We start from the raw sequence: 11,646 nt of genomic DNA on the forward strand, positions 1-11,646 counted from the left end.
AAGATGTGAGATGAGATGTTAGGATATGAATGAATAAATAGAATGAGATGGGAGAGGGAGAATTTTTCGAAAATATTTTTGAAAAAGAGTTAGTGATTTTCGAAAATGGTTTTTGAAAAATGTTAGTAATTTTCGAAAATTTTTTCTCTTAATTTTTTCTTCAGAGTCCTTTCAGAAACTGCTTGGCACGAAGAAGAGCAACCCGAGCATAATGAGGAAGCTCGGCCAGAAGACGAGGATGACAACCTAGAAAGCTCCCCTGGACCATTCACGACCGAGGTGATGAATTTTGTGTTACCTAGGAGGTTCACTCTGCCGACCACACTAACCCCCTATGATGGGCTAGGTGATCCGAAGAAATACATCAAAAAGTTCACCTCCATAATGATAGTAAACGGTGCATCTGATAAAGTTTTATGTCGTTGTTTTCCATCTTACTTAGACGGTCTTGCACTTGATTGGTTTTGTTCTTTGCCTGCAGGTTTTATTTCTCGATTTCGAGACCTATCAAAACCCTTTGAGGAGAATTTTGCTAGATCATCCATCTATCTACACGACTCCGATTACCTGAACACAATCAAACAGGGCCAGCACGAAAGCCTTAGAGATTACATGACGCGCTTCACAAAGGATGCCACGAGTATACCCAATCTCCATCCCGAGGTGGAACTGCACGCAATAAAAAGCGGACTACGGCCAGGAAAATTCCAGGAGACCATTGCTGTAGCCAAACCTAAAACTATGGCCGAGTTCCGTGAAAAAGCAAAAGGTCAGATTGACATCGAAGAAATCCGACAAGCTCAGAAAACAGGGAAACCACAACACAGAGACGACGACAAAACTCAAGACAACAGAAGAACTTCAAACCAACTCCGCGATATGACTCTTACACTCAGTTCAACACCAAACGTGACGACATCATCAAGGAGATCTTAAATTCAAAGTTAATCAAGCCGCCAAGAAAAGCCGGCAGCTACCCAAATTCAAAAGGCGCAGACATATCAAAATACTGCTCTTTCCACCAAAAGCACGGACACACTACTGACGAGTGTGTCATCGCCAAAGACCTTCTGGAGTGGTTACCTCGGCAAGGTCACCTCGACAAGTATATCGACGACCACATACAACGACGAGCACCGCCCCTCTGGTGACCAAAGCTCGGCAACACAGCATGGCCGAGATAAAGATCGACCGAACACAATCATCCCGACCAACCAAGACGTATTATTAACTGTATTTCCGGAGGTTTTGCAGGTGGAGGAGCCACAAGCTCGGCAAGAAAGCGATCTTACCGAGCTATTCTTTCCATAGAAGCCGATCAAACTCAACAGTAAACACCTCCACACTTTCCTCAGATAACATTCCAGACAGCCGACCATAACACCAACGTAACAAATATATACGACCCTGTCATGATTTTCCTACAGCTCGGAGATCTCCTGGTCAAAAAGGTCTTATTGGACCCCGGGAGTAGCGCCGATGTTCTCTTTTACTCCACATTTCAGAAGATGAAACTGAGCAGCAACGTCCTCCAACCTTCCACTGGAGACCTGGTTGGTTTCTCAGGTGAGAGAGTCCCGGTTATGGGCTCTGTGTGGTTACAAACCACACTCAGTGAGTTGTTGACTGTTTTAGTCCTTACAATTTGATACTTGGCCGACCTTTCTTAAATAGGTTCGGCACCATTGTTTCTACAATTCATCTCTATGATAAGTTCCCTTTGCAGGATAACACAATTGCAACTATTCCCAGTGATGCCCGAGATGTAACACCCTACCATACAGAGCCTTATGCCTAAGTCATAAGACAGAGGTGGCGAGGTATTACAACTTCTAGAAATAAAATTTTATACATATAGTAGTGTAAAAAAAATGTTTATAACTAGAAGCCTTTGAAGAAAAAGGGGTAGAACAAAACTGTTAAATCGAAAAGCGCAACACTCCGATCGATAACGTAACGAAATAGATAAAGCATAGACTAACGCGAAACCATAACAAGAGACTGCCAAACATACGGATATCAAAACTCAAGACCCGGTTTGTGAAGATAACTGGTCCGAGCATAAAGTATAGATATATATAAACATAAAGTAAGAAACCCAAGGGAAACTCCAAGGACAAACTACCAAAACTTGTTCTCCAAAACAACCTCTAAGAGGAATCAACAGTATATATATTTATTTAGTGGAGATAATAAGTATCTACATAAAACCAAAATAAATTCCCGAGAACCAAGGATCTTTGCCAATTCAGAAGTCTCCAGCATGCCTCAGCGAGAAGCCTCACGGCCTGCATCTGAAATCCACAAAATCCGCATGGTGAGAACCGGAGGTTCTCAGTATGGTAACAGTGCCCACATATCTAACATGTAATGTCCTGGGAAAGCTGAAGGTAATCCTAGAACTTCCAACAGGTAAAATCAAAAGCTTATAAATAGACTAAACCATAAATGGCAACTGACTAAAGATCTTCAATCTAACTAACACTCCCCTTTCCAAATCCTGCAGACCTCCCAACCGCCATCAGTAATTTGATATTGCAAACACAATTATATCAATAAGAAAATGCACAAATAGGAAGCAGATACAACATTTATATAATTAGCAAGTATTATGCAGTCAATTAGGCATTCCAAACAATTCACATATAATGCATATGATGTATGCCTGTCCTAGTGGCTGATGAGTCTTATCTGTCGGTTATAAAGCCAACCCCACAAGTCCTGGTAGCTAACCATTGGATTGTCCCTCTGTCGTGCATCCCCAACTCGAGCTATACTCAATCATAATCATCAATACATATTCACAACACCCACACTGGTGTTTATTCAAGGGGGCGAGCTCATCCGGAACTTTCACAGTGTCTGGCCATACTTACGACATAGGGTCAGCAGAGTATCGAGTCTCTACCTAGAACACGTGGTGGCTAGCCACTGCTTTCACCCAGGGAAACTCGTATCTCAGATAGTGAAAGTGCAACATTCACATTTCATTCAATACACATATATACAATCATACTCAGCCATAATTTGGCAATATCTCAGCCATTTGGCTCATAATACAATCCATAACCAGCCAATTCATTAACAATCACAGCCCTTTGGCTCATGGCATATAAAGCACTTTCACAATCATCCTCCGTATCTCATACAATAATCTTTGATCATCATTCATCATTAATTTTCCCCTTGTGAGATCGGAGGCTTAGAAGTCTGAAATTTGGCTTTGAAAACTCAAAAATCAACTTTAGGGTGAAAACAGGGTACCGCGTGCACGTCGCCCACGCATACACGTGGGAAGCAGAAAAGTTACAGTGACGCGTACGCGCCGCCCACGCGCATGCGTGGATGGGAGAAAAGAAAAGTGACGCCTACGCGTCAGCCACATGTACGCGTGGGTGCGTTTTGTGCTCTTCGCACAAAACCCGCACAATACCTGCACAACTCTCGGGAGTTTTTGCTGGGCACCTGAATCAGCACATCGACGCGTATGCGTCGGCCAAGCGCACGCATGGAGTAGTGAAAATTTGGTAGCGACGCGTGCATGTCGGTTACGCGTACGCGTGGGTGTACAATCTGCCAAAAATTTTACTAAGTTAAAAAAAACTACAGAATTCCAGTTTCAAACCCCAATCTTCTGACGGGCATAACTTTTTTGTTTAAAGTAATTTTCCATCCGTTCTTCGAACGGCATTAACATATCGGATCCAATTTCATTTCTAAACAAGTTTGGCACAAATCGGGGATCCAGAGACCAAGATATGCTCTGCCAAATTAAGTCCAAAAACCACATTTTCATACAAAACCACAAAGTTCCATTTTCAAAACAACCAATTTCAACCCTTTTCAAAACCAACCAAAACATACCAAAAATCAACCTCAAGCATCCTCAACTAATATGTTAGCATTTCTATCAAAATCATAACCCACCAATCCATCATTTTAACCAATCTCAACCAAATAACTCAACTTTAAATACAATATCATGTCATATATCTTTTATCATCCCAATTTCCACTAATAACAATTCCAATCAACCATCAATACATACAATCAATATCATCCTCACCATCAACATGGCTTCACCCACAACTCAACCTCAACCAATCATTAAGCATGTATTAAAACATGCATATCCCTCATGCATCATACCATCAAAACATCAATAGTTATTAATCACATACATAACCACACAATTTATCTCAACCATTCAACAACATCAACTATTCAAATCCTATCTTAGGGCCTCTAGCCTAAGTTTTCATACCACATTACATTTTAGATACAGGAGACCGAGACCATACCTTAGCCGCTTTTCCACTTAACCCGGAACACCTCCAAATCACTTATCCACAAGCTCTCAAAGCTTCAACACCTCCAAGAACAGATTTTTAGCACACAAGAGTTTATTCCAAGCTCTCCAAGACCTCAATCAAGCTTCAAGATTCACATACACACTACCTAAGCCACAATTATCACATCCAAACACAACAACTCAATACCCAAACATCATAAACAAACAAATTCCATTAGGATTGAGAATCTTACCATACCTAAGGACCAAGGAGACAAGATTAAGCCTCTCCTTCAAGCTAGTTGGATCCTATAACATCAAAGAGGCCAAAATCTCAACATTTTTTCCCAAAAATTCAAATTTAAGGGCTGAGGAACTGAGCAAAAATCGTGGCTTATCTCAAGAACAAAGTAGTGGGTTTTATAGAGCTTGTCATGGTGAACGTGTGGCAGCAAACAGTGCAGCAATCGGAGCTCCGGATCAAAAGTTATGCTAGTTTGAAGATCAAATGAGAGTTAGAACCTTGGAAAAGTGTTCTTCCCCCATTTCCTCACAAGTTCAGCGTGTTTGAGGGTTTAGAGGGGAGAGAGAGTGCTTTTTTAGGGTTTTAGGTTTTGTTTGGTTGGGCCAAGGGCCCAATATGGGTCCCGTTGGCCTGGTTTGGTCCGTTCGGTCCAATCTTGGACCGATTTATTTAAAATTGGTATCAAAATTCTCGTTTTAATTTCCTCTATCATATTAAGCCATAAAAATTACCTTTTTAACCCTCTAAATAAAATTCTAATTTATGGATTAATTATTCATTAATTAACCGAGTTTTACACGAGAGGCCAGAGAATAATACAACAACAGTTTTAAAAGACCTAACCAAAACATACAGGCTCATGTGAACAACATCGGCAACCAAGAGGACCTACCAGCCCTAGCCAACCTTGATCCCAGGGCAGGAATCCTTGAATGACCAACACCGACAGAAGACTTACACAAAATCTATTTCACAGATAGCTCGGACAAGTTCACTTATGTCGGCTCCACATTAAGCTCAGAAGAGAAGGCCTAATTCCAAGCATTTTTACAACAAAATGCAAACCTATTTTCTTGGACCCCAGCTGATATGCCAGGCATCGATTCATCCATCATATCCCACAAACTGGCATTAGATCCGTCTGTCCAACCTATAGCACAGAAAAAGCGGAACTTCGGCCATGACCGCAAGCAAGCCTCTCTGGAGGAAACCAAGAAGCTCATCAACGCCGGCTTCATCCAGGAAATCAGATTCACAACATGGCTGGCAAATGTCGTCATGGTGAAAAAACATAACGGTAAATGGTGCATGTGTGTTGATTTCACCGATCTCAACAAAGCATGCCCCAAAGATTCTTATCCTTTGCCATCTAATGATTACTTAGTTGATAATACCTCTAGTTACGAAAAACTTAGCTTTATGGATGCATACTCTGGCTATAACCAGATCCAAATGCATCCATCCGATCAAAATAAGACAGCTTTTATTACTGAATATGGAAACTATTGTTATAAAGTCATGCCGTTTAGTCTTAAGAATGCAGGTGCAACTTATTGAGGTCTACGTTGATGACATGGTTGCCAAAACAAAGATCGGCAATAGCCACCTTGATGACCTCGCAGAAATCTGCGGCTAAACCCCGAGAAATACGCATTTGGCGTGCAAAGTGGTAAATTCCTCGGCTTCATGCTCACTAACCGAGGTATTGAGGCGAATCTAGAAAAGGGTCGAGCTGTCTTGGATATGGCCAGCCAACAAACTATCAAAGAAGTCCAGCGGTTGACAGGGAGACTTGCTGCACTCTCTAGATTTTTGCCATGTGTAGCTTCTAAGTCTTCATGTTTTTTTCAAACTTTAAAAAAGAAAAGATCATTCCAATGGACTGATGAATGTGAACAAGCGTTCACAACCATAAAAGAAACTCTTTCAAAACCACCAATTTTACAAACTCCTCTTCAAGGGGAACCACTATTCTTATACTTATCTGTGACTAACTGGGCTATAAGTTTCGCTCTTATTGCAGAAAGGCAAAAGCAGCAGTTGCCGATTTATTTTACCAGCAAAACATTACAGAATGCTGAACTTTGATATCCGAGCATTGAAAAGCTCGCTCTGGCCCTAGTCTTCTTGGCTAGAAGACTTTGGCCATACTTCCAGAGTCATGTCATCCATGTTCGGACAGATCATCCTCTGCGACAAGTCCTTCAGAAACCGGAACTGGCTGGCCGACTAGTAAAATGGTCGGTTAACTTTCCGAATTTGACATCAGATATCAGGGGCAATCGTCAATAAAATCCAAATTCTGGCCAATTTTATTGCCGAATTCATAGTACTGGACATCGCTGAAAGTCCACCAGAATGGTCTCTATATGTAGACGGCTCCTCTAACCCACAAGGGTGTGGCGCCGGGATCATACTCGATGATGGAAATGGTAATGTCATTGAACAATCGCTTCACTTTTCCTTTAAGTCAAGCAACAACTAGAGTGAGTATGAAGCCCTTATTGCCGGCCTCAGACTAGCTTCCGATCTCAATATAGACGAGCTTAAGGTATACTGTGATTCCCTGTTAATTGTTCAGCAAGTAAATTAGTTGTACCAGGTAAAAGACCCTTTATTATCCAAATACCTAGCAATTGTTCAAACTTAACTTTCAAAATTTCATAAATGTCAAATTGAACATATACCTCGGGAGAGCAATGGCCGAGCTGACATACTTTCTAAGCTTGCCAGCACACAAATAAATAATTCCTCCCTTTACCGATCTACCTTAATTAAACCTAGCATAGAATTAAAAGATGTTTTAAGTGTAACACAGGATGCAGATTGGAGAACTCCATACATAAACTATCTTTGGATGGGAATCTTGTCGGGCAACGTCGAAAACATTCGACACTTTTGCCGACAAGCCTCCTTCTTTACAATTTATAATAATTTCCTATATAAACGAGGATTCTCTCGTCCTTTACTAAAGTGTCTTTGCAGAACAGAAGCCGAGCTTGCGCTTGTCGAAGCACATGAAGGTATCTGTGGTACACACCTCGGAGCCCGAAGCCTGTCTTCAAAGATCCTCAGAGCTGGATTATATTGGCCGACGCTACAACAAGATTGTAAAATAAAAGTCAAAAGTTGTGACAATTGCCAGAAACACAGCCCGATCACACATCTCCGAGCCGAACTCTTACACTGTTCTGAGGTAAGCTGGCCCTTCAACCAATGGGGTATAGATATCCTCGGCCCCTTCCCGACAGCAGCAGGGTAGGTAAAATTCCTGGTTGTAGGAATTGATTATTTTTCAAAATGGATAGAGGCCCAGCCTCTACCTAAGATTACATCACAACAAATGCTTTCTTTTGTATGGAAATATATTATTTGTCGATTCGGCATACCTCGGCACATTATCACAGATAATGGTCGCTAGTTTGCCGACCTTAAGTTCACATCCTTTTTGTATGACTTAAAAATCAAACAATATTTTTCATCAGTAGAGCACCCACAGACAAACGGGTTAGCAGAGGCTGCAAATAAAGTAATACTACATGCTCTAAGAAAGAAACTGGATGATGCAAAAGGCCTCTGGGCCGAACTTATCCCAGAGATCATATGGGGATACAATACCACCATTCACTCAACCACAAAGGAAACACCCTTCTGACTAGTCTACGGTTTAGACGCAAAGATACCCGTGGAGATCTCCCAATCATCACTGCACACTGAAATGGCCGACCAAAGGATCACACTCAACCCAAGAATGCCAAGGAGTTGGAGATTTTCCTCCTTGGAGAAGTTTCTAAGTGACCAATGAAGCCATGCAAGTCCAACTTAGGACTCTAAACCAAAGTGCTTGGTGATAGACACCCCACCATGGTAACATTGTTCCACTTTTATCTCTTGTTTATAGCTTTTTGAATTATTTGCTTTCTTGTGATATAATGATTAGCTTAGGTTTTGTTTGATGATTTTGAGTTGAATAAGTTAAGTTACTTGTGGACTATGAAATTTTGCTTGTTTGAATGATTTGGGGTTGGTATGTTGATATGCTAAGGGTAGGAACCTTAGTTTCGAAGAGAAAAGAATTTTCTAAAACAGGGCATCTGTGCGGACGCACCCAGCTGTGCGTGCACACAAAACTGTATTTTTTGCCATCTGTGCAGTCGTACAACCTTGTGCATCCGCACATATCTTGATATGCCCTCTGGTCACAGTACTAGCACAGCTTGTGCGTGCGCGCTGCCCTGTTTTCTCTGATTTGTGCGTGTGCACAGCAGCATGCATATGCACACGTTCCCTTCCATAATTCACCTCTGTGGCCGTACAGACGTGTGCGCCCGCACACCTATTACAGACCCCTCTGGTCAGAGCGAGGGAACAGCTTGTGTGCGTGCTCAGCCTCCCCCATTTTTGGCCTCTGTGCGTGCGCACGGACCTGTGTGCGCACACACACATGACTCTGGTCGCACGTCTTTGTGCATCCGCACGTCTTCATGCAACCTCTCTGGTCGTAGCGATCGCACGCTGTGTGCGTTCGCACCCTTCTAAGATGCGCTCTCTGTGCGCCCGCACACATTGCATTCTGGGCGTTAATAGGGCAACCTGCCCTGTTGAGAGGCAGTCCCTCTCTTTTCTTCTTTTCTTCTTAGCTGCCCTCTCTCTCTCTTCTCTGCCCAGCTCCGCCGGCCACCGCCACCGTCAGCCTACCGCCGGCGACCTCTCTCTTTCTTTCTCTTACTTCTCTTCTCTTTTCTCTCTTTCTTTCTTTCCCTTCTCTTTTCTCTATTCACCACCGGTGAGTTCTCTCTTCCAGTGTTTCTTTTTCCGGCGAACCCAACCACGGTGATTTCGCAGTGGCTATAAGAAGTGTCATTGTTCCTCCCTAGTTCTTGTTCTTCTCAACCTCTATATCTTAGGTTCTTGTTTTTCCTTTCTACTTATGCTAATATTTTTGCAATTGTTTTCATTTTTTTTATGTTGCTTAGATTAAATTAGTTGCTTTCTTTGTTGTTTCTTTGTATTGCAAAGTGTTGTTGCTTGATTGTTGGATTGGTTATGATCAAGTGTGAGCTTAATTGTGATGAACTTGCACATTGCATACCACATGTTCGATAAAATGCCTCAATGAACATTTTGTTTGATTCATATGACTTGGCCATCATATGTGTTAAATTTATCTCTTGTTAGGCATATTGTATGAATTGTGCAACTTCTATTATGACTTTTGATGGTGATTAAGTGAATTCACCAATGCATTTCCTTGATTGTCAATACGCAATTTTGGTTGTAAATGCATTGTGTTGTATATGACTCAATTGACATTGTTCATCTTAGAATTTGGATTCGGCAATCACTCTACAACTGTTCAACTTTAGATGATTTCTTGATCAAATATCTTTTGGCTTCCAATTAAGAACATTGTATGTGTGATTACCACTTCTTGAGGGTGAACAATTGACAATTCCCTTATGGTGCTTGCTTGAAGTTGCTTGCATTTCTCTGTTTTATATTTGCAACTTAAGCACTAAGTCATGAAGCTTTGAGCTGTGAATTGCCTTTAGGGTGTGATTGCCATGATATCTGGCCGGTGTGTACGTTCCACCCACGCGCATCATTTGGAATATACACACCGTGTTTTCGTGAATCACACTATTTCTATAAGCTTCTTTTAACCTTGTTAGTGCTTCCTCAATGATTTTACTTTATTGTTGCCCTATGATCTCGAAATTCTTATATTTGTATTTTCAGGATGAGAAAGAAGGGTAAGGCACTGGTTACTTTGCCGATTGAGCAAACTACCGCTCGCTCTCCTGATATTTGGCGGAATCGCCAAGGTGATAGACCGAATACCTTGGTTAACCGAAGAGCCGACTCTCAATACGAGGCTATTGAGAAACATACAATCTATTGGGAGCGGCCGTTGAAGGTTCCAAGCCAATACAAGCCGACTATTCACCAAAGGATTGCCTCGCTTCATTGGGAATTTCTCGAGCGAGAACCCATTGAAGTAAATGAGACTATGGTGCGGGAATTCTATGCGAACTACCAAGCTTGGGAAGCGATGTTAGTTTTCCTCTGGGGAAAGATGTTAGATACATCCAATTAAGCTCTAGAAGCTATTCTGAACATCCCCCACATTTCACTTGAGAAGGATGAATATGCAAAGATAAAAGTGGATGTCTTCAAAGGAAGAGTATCTCTGACTCCCATTCTTGAGAGAATAGACCGTCCTGGTGCATCTTGGGAGTATGGTAAAGGGAGGAATTCTATTCCCACTAGTATTGCATACTCTGATTTGAATGCTGAAGCTCGTATATGGCATCAGATTGTGGCGGACTACATCATCCCGAGCACCCACACTACCCATGTGAGATTTAGAACTGCTTTGCTACTGTGGGCTATTATGCAAGGGAAGCATATAGCCATCTTACCTTTATTGTGCAAATCGATTTGGAAATTGGTTGAGAAGAAGAATATCAGCATTCCATTTCCATCGATGGTGATGCGCTTAGCAAACGCAGCGGGGGTAGAGAGGCAACCGATGGATATCATGTTCGAGTTTTCTAGAGGCAACAAATTCATTCCGAGGGGAGATTTGGAAAGATCAACAACCATGACACCCTCCAAGAGGAAGACACCCACAGCACCACCATCAAGCCTAGCAACTTCATCAAATGCTATACCTTTTCTTTGTCCTCTTCCGGATCTATTCCGGGATATCTTGCACGATATCCACCACATGGAACAATTGGAGCAGAAGCATTTTGAGTGGATAGCGGCAAAGCTGGAAGGAAGAGACCCAGGCCCAATTCCTAGAGCTTCATCCGAGCTAGCTGGGGAGGAGTATGATGATGGTGACTAACCCATCCCCGATACCACCAACTGAAGGTGGTCCCGAAGTTCTCATTCTCCCGGATCCGAAGCAAGCACGGAGGACCGTGCACGAACTAAGTGTGGGGGAGGATCGACTTTGCGTGGGGGGTGAAAATTTCTTTTCTCAAATCACTTTGCAATACTCTTTTTAGTACTTTTTTATGAATTTTAGTAGCTTTATTTTCATTACATCTTAGTTGAATTGTTTGTGAATATCTCTTTATAGTTCATAGTTAGATGGTAGTTAATGCTTGCATGTTGCATGATAGAATGAATAAGTTGGTAAAACACCAAGGAATTTCTATGAAACCTTTTCTAGGGGCATACCATTGATTGAATTGAAGAAAAATTGCGTTTACCAACTTGCTTGGAGTATTTTGTTAGTAGAACATGGAAAAGAGAAAGAACAACATACCTTGTGAGATTTGAGCTTTAATAAATGGTTGCACTTTTCAGCCATAATGTT

The sequence above is a fragment of the Arachis ipaensis genome, chromosome B04 (assembly GCF_000816755.2).
Source record: "Arachis ipaensis cultivar K30076 chromosome B04, Araip1.1, whole genome shotgun sequence".
NCBI classification, from domain to species: domain Eukaryota; kingdom Viridiplantae; phylum Streptophyta; class Magnoliopsida; order Fabales; family Fabaceae; genus Arachis; species Arachis ipaensis.